Genomic DNA, 12,759 nt, shown 5'->3' with positions numbered 1-12,759 from the left:
GACTATGCAAGAGTAGGTAATATTTTTAGGAATGAATGCTTTATGTATTGCTCACCAATGCACACTTGAAAAATCTGCGAGTTCTTTAAATAGGCAGTGCAGAGGGATTCCGAGCTATGACTTGCACAGCGAAAAGAGAAACGGCTCTAGGTCTGCAGGAAGGTTTTTGGTGAAGAAGCTGAGGCTTTTCTCCTTGCATTGCTGTCTGACTGCCTGTGGGGGAGGATGGATCTGTGACTACTGTTGCTCATTGCTCTTCATTGTGAGGCTCAAGGGTAAGGTGAAAAAGATTGAAATCTGAAAGTTTAGAACAGATGAGGTTGAGGTATTGATCTTCCGAACTTGATGTCCTCCACAGGAGGACAGTCCCCCTTCAGTGAAGTCTATGTGAGCCCTCTTCAAAGGAAATCCTGGATGCCTGCAGTTTCTGTGGATCTGAGGAGAGACTGAAAATACACTTTCAAGAGGGATCCGTTGAGAGGTGCCAAGTAGACAAACTGTACGAGGCTCAGGGAGCCTCCAGAGTGGAAAAGCCTCAAGAGCTGGGAGATCACTGATCAAAGTATCACCTGCTATTTATGCTTGCCCCATCCTTCCTTTGCCCAAGACATCTTATGGCAGCTGTTCCTGTATTCCCATTTTATGGCCAATATTTGAGATTAGAGACTGGACTGGATGGAGTCTTGGTCTGAGCCAGGGTATCAGTGCAGGCAGCGTGATGCTACCACAGGACAGTGACCAGCCCAGCTTACAGGGGCTGCTTCCCATCCGCGCAGGCATTGCAGGCTGGAAAGGCTCTTGACTTGTAGATGTCAGATCTGGGGCTCTGTAGAACAAGTGGTGCTTTTGTTCAGTGACTTTCCTTTGCTGGAGGTGTTCAGGGCCAGGTTGGATGGGGCCTTGGGCAGCCTGAGCCAGTGGGAGGTGTTGGAACTGGATGGGCTTTAAGGTCCCTTCCAACCCAAACCATTCCGTGATTCTATGATTTTAATACAGTGCGAGGAAAGCTGCCCTGGAGATAGTCAGAGTTTTCTATGCATTTTCCTACCAGCCCAGGGGTCTTTCCTGCTGCACAGTTTGGGATCGGGGCAATACCTTGCTACAACTAATTGGTTTTTGACCTTGTTTTTTCTAAATTGTGCTTTGTTAAGTGATGATCCGTTCTTGCACGTTGCTAGGATCACCTTCAGTGTGATCTTCTGCTGAAGTGCAATTCATAGAATCATAGAATTGTTTTCTTCCTTCACTGAACATCTGTTATCATTTAGAAAACACAGCTATAAAAGAAACATCCCCTCTGTCTCGCTGCCAGCAATCCCTATTGATTTTTCTTCAGCTAAATAAGATAGGAAAAAGGTCAAATCCAATTGATGATTTATGGTCTGCACAGTCCTCCAGCAAAGCTCAAGGGCAGACAACTGTGTGCTTTCATCGTATGTACTTATTAGCATAAGCCTGGGTTGACGATTCCTTGATTTTGGGTGATTGAATAGGAAATGAGAAGAGATTTTCTTATAGAATCATAGAATGGTTTGGGTTCTAAGGGACCTTAAAGCCAGTTCCGACTCCCCTGCCATGGGCAGGGACACTTCCCACTGGATCAGGTTGCTCCAAGCCCCATCCAACCTGGCCTTGAACACCTCCAGGGATGGGGCAGCCACCACTGCTCTGGGCAACCTGTGCCCACCATCCTCACAGGAAAACATTTCTTCCTAAGATCTGATCTAAATCTCTCCTCTTTCAGCTGAAAACCATTCCCCCTCATCCTATCTCTGTACTCCCTGACAAAAAGCCCCTCCCCTGCCTGTAGCCCCCTTTAAGTACTGGAAGGCTGCTGTAAGGCTACTGTAAGGTCTCCCTGGTTTTAAAAGACCTGAGTAGGAACAAGAACATACTGAAAAGTTTTAATAAGACTTTTTCAGAAAAGTTCAAGTCTCTGGAGGAAAACACTCAGCCCCCTCAGATTCAGATCTTATTAATTAAATCTCAGTATTTCCCTTCATTTTAAAGAGAGATAGAGAATGATTCTCCAAATTTTCAGCCATTGCCTTGCAGGTAGCTGGAACACGTAATCTCCAGGTGTGAGAGAGGGATTTAAATTCCATTTCCGTTGAGCAGAACTTCCATCCTGGACTTAAGAAATTCGACAATCAAAACCCTGACCCCAAAACGCAACAAAAAAAAAAATTGTCCACTTTGTTTTTTGAACACTGATAGATGTTCTTCCAGTACCTGAAAGGAGCCTACAAGAAAGATGGAGAAGGACTCTTCACAAAGGCTTGGCGTGGTAGGACGAGGGAGAATGGGTATAAACTGGAGAGGGGCAGATTTAGGCTAGACATAAGGAAGAATTTCTTCGTTATGTGAGTAGTGAGACACTGGCCCAGGTTGCCCAGGGAAGTGGTGGCTGCCCCATCCCTGGAGGTGTTCAAGGCCAGGATGGATGGGGCCCTGGACAGCCTGATCCAGTGGGATGTCCCTGCCCATGGCAGGGGGTGGAACTGGATGCACTTTTAAGGTCCCTTCCAACCCAAACTATTCTATGATTCTATGATTTTTTTTGCACCAGCTACTGTCTTGAGTTTTGTAGTTTGTGGGGTTTGGGATTTTTTTGTAAAAAGATGAAAAAAACAGGGAAAAATAATTTTTGCTGAAGTGAATGCTTCTTTCCAGGTGCTGGAAAGTGGGAATAGCTGATAAGAAGGATGTAGTGGCTGAAGATGTAACATGGCAGCTTAATAGTAACCAGTTTCTATTTTCTTGTTTCTGTCTGTAATAAGATACAAACAAGAAAAATGAAGCAGCAGGTGGTAAAATACCAATAAAGATGAAGGTTGAGAAAATGAGCAGCTTTGTGAAACTAAGAGAGCTTTATGCAAAGCTTAAGTTGTTACTGATATTATAAAAGAAAGGGCTAAAACTGTTAGCTCTGCAACCCCCTTCCAGACAGGGCTCTGCAAATACATGTTCTGTCCATGAGAATGCACTCCTTTCCATGAGTAATTTAGAGCAGACGACTAATTCAATACTCTCGTGTTGCCACGGCTCCCTCCTGAGGGATGGCTGCACTGGATAAGGCACTTAGTCTAAATCGAAATTAGTGTTTAATATTGGAAAGAACAAACAAATGAGCCTGCCGAGTTGGATGCGTTTGATGAAAGTGGTTGATGTGTCACTTCTGAATTGCGCTAAGTGTGCTTCATCCTCATTGACTCCGAGAGTAAGGGCTTGCTGGAGGAGCTAATTATATTAAGGAGAAAACCAGCTGCTCTTCAGCCAAATTAACCATGTCCTTCTTTCTCATCTCTTTTCTCCACGCAGTGACGTGCTGATCCAAGGATCCTGCAGCTTTCCAGGGGATAAATGGCAGTTTCAGGTGTGTGAAGCTGCCTTTCCCTAGTTAAGGGCTTGCACCATCCCTGGCTAATGCTGCTGTGCAGTGTTAGAGTGTGCCAGAAAATGTGATTTCTTTTTTTTTACCCCCCTTCCTTCCATTTTTTTTTACAGAATTGACTTGATGAGAGCCTTTCAGTTGCCTTAAATCCAAAGTCTCTCTTGTGGCTGGCACCGAGTGCATTTTTACAGCTTTAAACCAAGCTTGTGGGGGACAAGCGAGCTGGGCTGTCTGAAAATGTAAACAGCCTCCAAAAAGTAAATAAATTGGAAAGTGGTTCAAGCCGCAAGTGGCAGTCAGAGCCTTTTTCTGCGAATAGCAGAGATTTTTATCTTGCTATCTCAAAGTGCTATCTCAAAAACTTGCTCTCTTGGGGCTGGAAGAGTTGTTCTTTGTTATGGAAAACAGGGCTGGGTATGATTAAAAAGAGAAAGTGTTCTGCTTGGGTTGTTTTTCTTTTTGTTTTATTGAATGAAAAGCTGGCAATCTCTGGGCTGTCAGTGCGCTAGCGATTGCTTGACCAGATTCATACAGAAGCTGACAAATGGAATATGTAGAAGGTATCTCTAAGGGTATACGTAGCATTGGGCAAAGGTAAGAACTGCTCAGTCTCAGGAGACTCAGTCCTCTTTACCTTACCAAAAATATGCCAAACATACATTTATTGAAATGTAAACCCTCCGTGGTTTGGCATTGTCCTTGTAGAAATAGCTTTTCTATCTTTTGGAATATATAGGAATTCTATCGTTCTCTGTGAGATTGTCTTGCAGTAAACTCTGCGTTCATGGCAAGTCTTTCAGAAGAAGTGCTCTCAGAAAACCTTTCCAGCGTCAAAATCCCAGGAACATTTTGAAGCCTACAGAAAGAACCCTTTTCTGCAGATCCTGGAAGTGACTTCTGGTTATTTGCTCACCAGCTAAAAAGCTCAGTAAATACTTCCAAGCGTGGAAATAAAAATCAAAGATTTCAAAAAATATTTTTAAATCTTTTTTTTTTTAAGATTTTTTCTCAGCTTCAGCCCACTCCTGATTGAGCTTTTCAGACTTGTTATCAACCTGTTCTAACATGGAAAAAACACATAACTGTGAGTATGTTTTCCTTGGTAAATAGTAACCAGAGATATTTAAATGTCTTTAAGGTGCAAATTTCATAGAATAGTTTAGATTGTGAGGGACCTTAAAGATCGTCCAGTTCCACCCCCTGCCATGGGCAGGGACACGTCGCACTGGATGAGGTTGCTCAAAGCTTCATCCAGCCTGGCTTTGAACACCTCCAGGGATGGGGCAGCCACAACTTCCCTGGGCAACCTGGGCCAGGGCCTCCCTACCCTCCCAGGAAAACATTTCTTCTTAAGATCTCATCTCAATCTCCCCTCTTTCAGCTTAAAACCATCCTCCCCATCCGATCCCTGCACTCCCTGATAAAGAGCCCCTCCCCAGCTTTCCTTTCAATACTGGAAGATGCTACAAGGTCTCCGTGGAGCCTTCTCTAGCTGAAGCAACCCTGACTTTCCCAGCCTGTCCTCATAAGGCAGATGCTCCAGCCCTCAGATCGTCTCTGGGGCCTCCTCTGGTTTAGCTCTAACAGATCCAAGTCCTTCCTGTGCTGAAGACTCCAGAACTGAATGCAGGACTCCAGGTGGGGTCTCACCAGAGCAGAGCAGAGGGGCAGAATCACCTCCCTCAACTTGCTGGTCCCACTGCTTTGGAAGCAGCCCAGGACACGGTTGGGTTTTTGGGCTGCAAGTGCACATTGCCAGCTCGTGTTGAGATTCTCAACCACCAGCACCCGAAGTCCTTCTCTTCGGGGCTGCTCTCAATCCATTCCACACCCAGCTTCTAGTTGTGCTTGGGATTGACCTTGCGCTTGACCTTGCTGAATTTCTTGAAATTCAAAGATAATTTTTTTGAGGTTTCTTTCGGTTGTATCCAGCACCAAAACTGTCTTTTGTTTGTGTGCAGCAGAGATGTAGCAGTATTTCTGGGGCTATTGTACCCTGTGTTGCTCCTGAGGCATTCTGTGTCATCTGAAGGCACTTTTGGAAGCTCTCCTGATGCTGCGCAGAGATAACATTCCTCCAGAGAAGGCAGTGAGCACCCACCCGACCTCACCCATGAGCAAAGTATTCAATTGGATACAGTCAGAGTTGGACAACTGCTTTAGGGAAGGTTAGGAAAGAGCTGCAGTCCCCAGGCAGAGAGAAAAGAGGGAAACTGAGGCAGGAGGCTCTGGCTGTGCTGGCTTCCTTCGAGACACACAAACTCTGAAAACCACTACTGCTGCTTCTTTGGTGGTGAGTGCTGTCATTATCCTTTGGTGTATGGGCAGTGCTTGAGTCTTGTACAGATGGGAGGCTTGGGATACACCGTGGGTGTGTATTCTTAGGAAACCTGCAATTTTAATCAGCCGTGCTTTTCTTTTCTCTATACGAGAAAGAATGACTTCCAGTAGTGTTAGCCTACTGAAAGCACCAGCTCCTGCACTGCTAGGGAAACTGAAAAAAACAGAAAGCAAGAATTTGGTTGGGGAGTTACCCTTTATCAGTGCTTTGTCTTTACAGGAGGCTGATCCCATGAACTTGTGACAAAGCAGTTTTTTCTGGGAGTTTATGCAGCCGTAGGGGTTAATCCCTAAAGCTGTTCCTGACACAGGATGGGGCCTCTGCTTCCTGTGACTCAGATGAGGCTGAAGGCTTTGACCGCCTCATTTTGCTAAAGAGAAACCAAATTTTTCTTGAAAAATTAGGACTTCAGGGAAAAATGGCAAACCCCAGTAAGTTATGGCTAACAAAACTGTACTTAAGCAAACCATCCTTTCACGACCAACTGAAGCAGCACCAACATCAGAAGCTGTCTCAACCTGAGCAGCTCTTGGAAACATTTCTGGAACAGAAAAGTGACCTTAGTTAGGATTTCTGACTCCCTGCTCCCCATCACAGCCATCGTGGCTGCAACCCTGCCTTGGGACACTGCTCCCCATTTCCCAACACTGATAGTAGAAGGATCCCCTGGCCATGAAACTACAGCCACAGTCGTACTGTGTATTTTGGCCATTTTCCTCACTTTTTTACTGTCATCCAGCGAGTTTTCACCAGGATGCCGGCAGACCGAGGTGGTGAAGGTATTGAAGCAGGTACAGGGATTTGGGTTGGTTTCAAAAGGCAGCATGAAAAGTTTGTGGAGGTTCATAAAGAGGAGAGTTTAAGGGGTTATTCTCACTGTACATGTATCAGGTGTAGATGAATATGCAGATCCTCTTCATGGGATGTCAAATCTTCTTTGGGATTCTGCTAGCTTCCTAGAGTATTTGGCAAGCTGAATTCCCTTCCCAAAATTCACAGGCCATGGTGCTGCCCTAACCCAGGCTAACTCAACCCCCACGCACACACGGATTTAAGCAGTGAACAAAAGCAAAATCCACCTTTCCTAAACCTTAGGCTATGCATGATTTAAATGGTGCTCACAGACCACTTTTCCATAGACTGGCCCAACTGGCTTAGAAATGAATAAAAATTATTATTCCTTTAATTTAGAGGCCAAGGAGAAGTTGCAGTTCTCGAACACAGCACCCTGCCTTTGCCAGTCTGTAACTGCTTAGCTTACTGCAGACTAACGAGTGAAGTTTCTGACTGTTCTTTACGATGGGCTTGTATGTGTAATGTGGTTGATTGAGGCTTGCCTGACTCCTCTGACCATAAGCACTCCAGCATTGGTTTGTCTATGAACACCTGGACACAGTGCAGGGGAAGAAGAGGCAGTCAGGCTCAGAATCATAGAGTCATCAAGGTTGGAAAAGACCTCTAAGATCATGCAGTCCAACTGTCAGCCCAGCACTTCTAAGCCATGTCCCAAAATACCATGTTTATGTGCTTTTTGGACACCTCCAGGGATGGAGACTCCATCACGTCCCTGGGCAGTCTCTGCCAGTGCTTCACCATTCTTACAGTAAAGAATTTTTTCTTACTATCTAAACCCCCGACGGTACAACTTGCAGCCATTTCCTCTCATCCTATCACTTGTCACTTAGGAGAAGAGACCAGTACCCACCTCGCTACAACCTCCTTTTAGGGAGCTGTATGAAGCAGTAAGTTCTCCCCTCAGTCTCCTCCAGGCTGAACAAACCCAGTTCCCTCAGCTGCTCCTCATAAGACTTGTTCTCCAGTCCCTTCACTGACCTCATTGCCCTGCTTTGCCACATCCTGGCATACTGGAGAGCTGCATGGAAGAGAAGGACCTGGGGGTGCTGGTTGACAGCCAACTGAACATGAGCCAGCAGTGTGCCCAGGTGGCCAAGGAGGCCAATGGAATCTTGGCTTGGATCAGAAATGGGGTCACCAGCAGGTCCAGGGAGGTGATTCTCCCTCTGTACTCAGCACTGGTGAGACCGCACCTCGAATCCTGTGTTCAGTTCTGGGCCCCTCACCACAAGAAGGATGTTGAGGCTCTGGAGCGTGTCCAGAGAAGAGCAACGAAGCTGGTGAGGGGCTGGAGAACAAGTCTTATGAGGAGCGGCTGAGAGAGCTGGGGTTGTTTAGCCTGGAGAAGAGGAGGCTGAGGGGAGACCTTATTACTCTCTACCTGAAAGGAGGTTGTGGAGAGGAGGGAGCTGGGCTCTTCTCCCAAGTGACAGGGGTCAGGACAAGAGGGAATGGCCTGAAGCTCTGCCAGGGGAGTGTCAGGTTGGATATCAGAAAGGAATTCTTCACAGAAAGAGTCATCGGGCACTGGCAGAGGCTGCCCAGGGAGGTGGTCGAGTCACCTTCCCTGGAAGTGTTTAAGGAAACGGTGGATGAAGTGCTTAGGGACATGGTTTAGGGAGTGTTAGGAATGGTTGGACTCGATGATCCAGTGGGTCCTTTCCAACCTGGTGATTCTGTGATCCTTACTCTGAATTTATGGTGGTCACTCAAAAATCTCAGGATAGGGACCCCATGCAAAGAATCTGGCTTTCCAAGAGGAATGTTTCATCCAGAGTAGCCAGTTTTTGCTCTATGTTAACATGTAGGCACCTTTTATAGACAAAATTTACTGCCAAAGTTTTTCCCTCTCATGAAAGACTCTGTAAAGCTTCCAACTGCTTTGGAGTCTGCTGGCTCCCACAGCTGTGCCCCACGCTGCTCTTTATCTAGTTTGACAAGTACTACCAGGCTGCTTTCTGAAGATCTGGAGTATCTGGGAGTCTGCTCCACCTCTGCCTGTACAATCCAGCTCCTATGTGTTAGGTGAATAATCTGCAGCAGCAGTGGTTTGGGCTTGCTTGCGTGGCTGATAAGAGCTTTACGCAGAGATGAGGAAAGAGGAGGTTGGGATACACATGTCTAAACGCTCTGCTTGGGTTCTAGTAGGAAATAAAAGGAAAAGCTGGTAGACAAGACTCTATCAACGGATAAAGCAGTACTACAGGGCAGGGAGTAGAGAGCAAGGACACCTAAGTCCCATATTTTCATGTGCATTGCACACCAGGGTTAACTAACCCTGAGGTTATCCCTTAATGAACCCCAGAATTAGTTAATTCCAGGATTAGTTAACACCAGGGTTAACTAAGCATGGTTAAACAGATTCTTGACTGTAAGTGCTTGGTTACCCACCCTCAAATTGCCCTACAAGGGTGGGGAAAAGAGAGAGGGGCTGGGGGGTGGTAGGGAGAAGAAGAATCATAGAATGGTTTGGGTTGGAAAGGACCTTAAAGATCATTCAGTTCTAACCCCCACTGCCATGGGCAGGGACACCTCCCACTGGATCAGGTTGTGCAAAGCTTTGTCCAACCTGGCTTTGAACACCTGCAGGGATGGAGCTTCCAGGACTTCTCTGGGCAGCCTGTGCCAGGGCTCATCATCACAGGAAAATATTTCTTCCTAAAAATCTTATCTCAATCTCCCCACTTTCAGCTGAAAACTGTTCCCCCACATCCTGTCCCTGCACTCCCCAATCAAGAGCCCCTTCCCAGCTTTCTTGTAGGCCCCTTCCAGTACTGGAAGCTGGTCTAAGGTCTCCCCGGAGCCTTCTCTTCTCCAAGCTGAACAACCCCAACTCTCTTAGTCTGTCATTGCAGCGACGGGGAATCAGAGGTGTGGAGTTATTGAGCTGTCTCCTTTGTCTCCTGAATGTGTAGAGAAAGGCTCTTTGGCTGGCTCGCACGGGGAAAAGCATGAAAATATGGTGCCATTTGCATCAAGATCTTCACTGAAAGGGTAACAATTCATGTGAGGGGCTGTGTGTGGCCAGAAGGAGTTACCTGAATGGGTTGAGAGGTGATGTCAGGAAGACTAACCAAAAGACTCTCAAGCTGCTTGTGCAGAACGGACCACCAGATCCCATGGAAAAGGCAGAAACAGGGTGAAAAAGCCATCCTGGTGTGTGCCTTCTTCTGAGAAGATTATATCCTTCGGCAAGAATGTACACCTAGTGATGTATTTCTGCCAGGTTAGTGAGTTGAACCACCCTCTGAAATAGTTCAGCCACTACAGGAAAGTCTCAGGGCAAAGGAAGAGAGAGGTGGACCTCTGTATGTCAGCTGTGATAAACCAAGAGAGCAGCTCAGCTGTGTTGAGTAAATTCCTCCTGCGACTGTTCAGGTCTCAGCTGAATGCTGGCAGCACTAACTACTCTCTCTGGGTGTGTTCCCATTGAGTGGCTTCCAGCTTGGTTATAAAATAACCCAGATTTTAAACCCAGATTAAACCCTGCCCTTTGTGTACATCTCCTCTAGGTACAAAAATACCTTCCCTTGAGCCTCTGGATTTCCAGCCCCTCTGATTAACCTCTTTTCCCCCAGTGTGATGTGGCAGGAAAGCAGAACTTCTCAAGCAGTTGCTCCTAAATTCTGTGTCCACTGCATCCCATGCTCTGACATGCACGTGGACAGGGAAGGGCCACATCCTTCTCGTGTGGGGATGCTCTGGGTGCTCTGTCCCGTTGCAGAGCTCAGCCTCTTTTGCGATGGTTTAAGCAAGTAGGGAATTAATCACACCTGCCAAATCCTTCCTGGTAAATAAGATTAAGCTTTACCAAGGAAACCTGAAATTATTAAACCTACTTTTCCATTTGAAACCCTTCGTTTGCTTTTAGTAAATCTTTTCCTTTCTTAGGAATGCTTTTGTGGTTATTGTCTGGTTGTGGCCAGTCGTTGAAATGGGGGAAAATAATGGAAGTTTGTGCAGCAGACCTTTCTCCTTCAGGTAGGAAGAGCCACTGTAGGAGGGAGGTGTGGGCTTTGTAACCCTGAGCCAGCTACATTCTCCCTGTAGGGAGATGGATGCTCAGAACTCCCTCTTCAGAGCCTTTGCAAAGGCCACAGCTTTACTTCATCTGCTTCAGTCCCAATTATAGTGGTGTTCAAGTCCTCAAGAGGCCCTTGAAGGGAACTTCAGCCCAAGACTGCATACATCTCTGAATAAAACGCCGTGGAGAGAAGTACATTGGCTGCAAAACACTGAGGAGCTATGATGCTTAAACCTTAAACCTTGAGGAAATGTCTTGCTGCAGCAGAAGACATTGCAGGTTGGGAACATGGGCAGAAACTGGGCAGTCTAAGAGAATGTAACCTGGAGGAATGGAGAAAAATCCCATGTTGTTCTTTCAAACCAGGCTCTGCTCTCCTGATCTTCCAGCTTGTTTAACCCAAGACCTCTGTCTAGGAGAAAAAGCTGGAGTTTGTGTTAACAGGCTTTAATTATGTGGGTTATGTGCTTGCTTCTCCAGTTGTTGGGTTAGTGCCTGTCCTCTGCAAGCAAGGACATTTCTCCTAAGGTTAGGAGCTTCATGTGCATTTATTTGCCATGTCACCAAAGTAAAACCTTTTCTTCTCATGACAAGAAGAAGGTGGTGCTTTCTGTGCTGTAAAAAAAAGCATTGGCAGAAAACCGGCGATAATGTTGTTCATGCATTTGGGGTCGTTGTTTGTTTTATTTTTCTGTCTAAGATGTTTTTATTTGTCTTTTTTAAGAAAGTCATCTTTCTCAGCCCCTTTGAAATGCACCAGGTGGATAATTAGGTGCAGGAAGCATTCAGTGTCTTGGCGTGATTTGTATGCTAAGCAATGAAAACCAGCACTGCTGAATCGTTATTACCCTTGAACATCAAAGCAGGCTATTAGAGAAGGGCTGGAAGAGCTCCAGTGATAGCCATGGGCCCCAGAAGCTCGTGGTCGTCGCTGGAGGCATCCCTGCAGGAGTGGAAGTCCCGGTGGCGAGCAGGGTAAGACTTGACTTTATACCGACTCACCGGCGTTGTCTAATAATGGAATCTGCATATGGTTGGCAAAATCTGCCACTGAAGGAAAGTCACTTCAGGGGAAATGGTGCCCTAAAAGCATTTCATTATTTTTGTGACAGGAGCTGTCAGAATAAAAGCATTTCAAGGCATTGAGCTAAGTTTTATAGTGCTTTCCTCCTCAATGTTGTGAAACCTTCTTTGAAAAACACCAAAACTGGCCCTTGATGAGCATCTTGTCAACCCCAAATGCAAAGGACTTCCCTCTTTCCAAACAAGGAAACCAAATAGGTAGGGTTGCCATCAGCCGGTGTTACTTTCTCAGTATGGGGCCTGAATCTGAACACATCTGAGTTAACAGTAATGATGGTCTTCGGAGGTTTTTGTTAACGTGGATTCACTCTGTGCTTCAGATCTCACTGTCTCTCTCTACAACAACTCCTGGTTTAAGCAGAAAGACAGGTCTTATTGTGCTTAACTAGAAGATTGGCTACAAAATCTGAGCACTTGAAAGCTGAGGAAAGTAAGACCTCATTCATTTAAACTATTTCCACATCATAACGACTTACATGACTATTCTCAACTATAAACAAAAGCCTTTCCCCTCTCTGCAGTGACCTAATTCCAAATCAGACAGATATTTAGCAGTCTTCTCTGGTTTTTTTTTTTAATTAATATATTTTATTTCACTTTTTGATGTTTTGTAATTATTTTTCTTCTCGCATAGATGAAGAACGGATTCCTATAATTTAAACACCTGGATCGGAAAACTCATCAGCGCATTTAGTCATTATAGGAAAACCAGTGGCTAAACTGGTACTATGGGCAGCTGAACATGTGATTTCCCGTGGTCAGTGAAGATGCATTGCACTTAGCTGTGCCCCTGGTCCTTCAAGTCCCCTGTCCAGAAGTGACACCCTTTTTCAACAGCCACAGACATAGAGAGGAGACCAAACATCTGATCCTACGGCTACAAAATCGCATACACTTCCACTTTACTTGAAGGGAAGCCCTCTGCCACCTTCACAGACCACCCTACCCACCAAGACCACCAACCCCTACAAGCCAGGTGCTCCCGCAAGGCAATAAAGCTCATTCCTGCTCTTGGATGTCGTTAGTGACCTCCCATCAACACAAGCCAGTGCCTGCGTTCAC

The 12,759-nt window shown here is 45.9% G+C and overlaps 1 protein-coding gene and 1 long non-coding RNA gene across 2 annotated transcripts in view; one reads left to right on the top strand and one right to left on the bottom strand.

Annotated features, from left to right (window-relative positions):
- Positions 1 to 12,759, bottom strand: part of CEP170B (centrosomal protein 170B) — a 258,688-nt gene that overhangs the window by 135,392 nt on the left and 110,537 nt on the right. The gene's annotated exons all lie outside the window — the stretch shown is intronic.
- Positions 10,758 to 12,730, top strand: LOC128852224 (uncharacterized). The gene is made up of 3 exons (XR_008449935.1): positions 10,758 to 10,893; positions 11,339 to 11,589; positions 12,332 to 12,730. It is a non-coding gene; the product is annotated as an uncharacterized LOC128852224 (long non-coding RNA).

This window comes from Cuculus canorus, chromosome 5 (genome assembly GCF_017976375.1).
Source record: "Cuculus canorus isolate bCucCan1 chromosome 5, bCucCan1.pri, whole genome shotgun sequence".
NCBI lineage: Eukaryota > Metazoa > Chordata > Aves > Cuculiformes > Cuculidae > Cuculus > Cuculus canorus.
Note: the sequence above shows the minus strand (reverse complement) of the source record. Positions and strands in the feature narration are given on the sequence as shown.